Raw genomic sequence first — 1,742 nt, forward strand, 5'->3', positions numbered from 1 at the left:
AATCATGCTGGGGAGGATAGAAGAGTTTTAGGCTCTTATATCAACCCAAATCCAGAAAACTGTGAAAGTAGCATCCAAAAGCCAGCCATCCATGCCAACAATTTTGAACTAAAACCACAGCTCATCACCCTTGTTCAAAACAACTGTTCGTTTGGAGGAAGTGTCCAAGAAGACCCCAATCAACATCTAACCACCTTCCTGAGAATATGTGACACAGTGAAGTCTAAAGATGTTCATTCTGAAGCCTATAGACTGCTCTTATTTCCATTCTCACTCAAGGATAAAACAGCCAAGTGGATGGAGTCTTTCCCGAAGGACAGCTTGACAACTTGGGAAAATGTGGTGAACAAATTCTTAGCAAGATTCTACCCCCCTCAACGAATCAATAGGCTGAGAGCTGAGGTCCAAACTTTCAGGCAATAAGATGGTGAGTCTCTATATGAAGCATGGGAGAGGTTTAAAGACCTAACAAGGAGGTGTCCACCAGATATGTTCAATGAATGGGTGCAGCTGCACATTTTCTATGAAGGCCTGTCATATGAATCAAAGAAGGCAGTAGACCATTCATCTGGAGGATCTTTAAACAAGAAGAAGACCATTGAAGAAGCCATAGATGTCATTGAAATTGTAGCTGAGAATGACTACTTCTATGCTTCCGAAAGAGGGAACACTAGAGGAGTGATGGAGCTAAACAATGTAGATGCTCTGCTGGCTTAGAACAAGCTCATTACTAAGTAGCTGGCTGACCTCACCAAGAAGATGGAGAGGAACCAAGTAGCAGCAATCACCACTTCATCAACAACCCAAGAAGGAGTAAATGAAGAGGCAGAGGGTAGTCAGGAGCAAGCCAACTACATTGGGAATTCACCTAGGCAAAACTATGATCCATATTCCAAGACCTACAACCCTGGATGGAGGAACCACCCAAACTTTGGGTGGGGAAATCAACAAGATCAAAGCCAAGATCAGAGACGTCACAACCCCAATAACAATGCAACTCACCAACAATTCACACAGAGGACATATCAACTCCCCCATAACAACACATCTCATCCTTCTACCTCTAATCCCAACCTACCATCATTTGATGACAGACTCTTTAAGATTGAAACCTTACTTGAAGGCATATGCAAAGACATCCAAGACAACAAGGTGTTCAAAGAGGAGGTGCGAGCAAATATCAAGAACCATGGAGAAACCATCAAGAAGCTGGAATTTCAAGTGGGATATTTATCTGAGAGGATTCCCAAACCTACTGATAGCTTTCCAAGTGACACAGAGAAAAACCCGAGAGGCGAAGCAAAGAAAGTAAGATGGGAAGATTGCAAGATGGTCACTACAAGTGATAAAGAGACTGAAGACAAGCAAAGCACACTGTCAGAACAACCTGAAGACACCTCAACAGAGAAGGAGGAAAAAGATCACCTAGAACCAGAAATTTCACAACAAGAGCTGCTGAGACTCTATGCACCCTTTCCCCAACTGCTCAATGGTACTGTGGGGAAGAGAATATACTCAAGGTTTCTTGACCTGTTTGCTTCTCTCCATGTAAACATACAATTCATCAAGACCCTCCAACAAATGCCTGCATACATCAAGTATATGAAGGAACTTCTTCCCAGGAAAAGCTCACTCAAGGGAGGCCAAACTATAGTGACGAACAAGGAGTGCAGTGCCCTCATCCAACCAGAGTTGCCTGTAAAAAGAAAGGACCCAGGGAGTTCTCATATTCCCTGTGGCAT

General features: G+C 43.3%; 1 non-coding gene across 1 annotated transcript; it reads right to left on the reverse strand.

Moving 5' to 3' along the window:
- Nucleotides 1–387: 387 nt before the first annotated feature.
- LOC112765058 (small nucleolar RNA R71) lies at nucleotides 388–494 on the reverse strand. Its single transcript, XR_003183504.1, has one exon. It is a non-coding gene; the product is annotated as a small nucleolar RNA R71 (small nucleolar RNA).
- Nucleotides 495–1,742: the final 1,248 nt, after the last annotated feature.

Source organism: Arachis hypogaea, chromosome 2 (assembly GCF_003086295.3).
Source record: "Arachis hypogaea cultivar Tifrunner chromosome 2, arahy.Tifrunner.gnm2.J5K5, whole genome shotgun sequence".
In the NCBI taxonomy this organism is placed as follows: domain Eukaryota; kingdom Viridiplantae; phylum Streptophyta; class Magnoliopsida; order Fabales; family Fabaceae; genus Arachis; species Arachis hypogaea.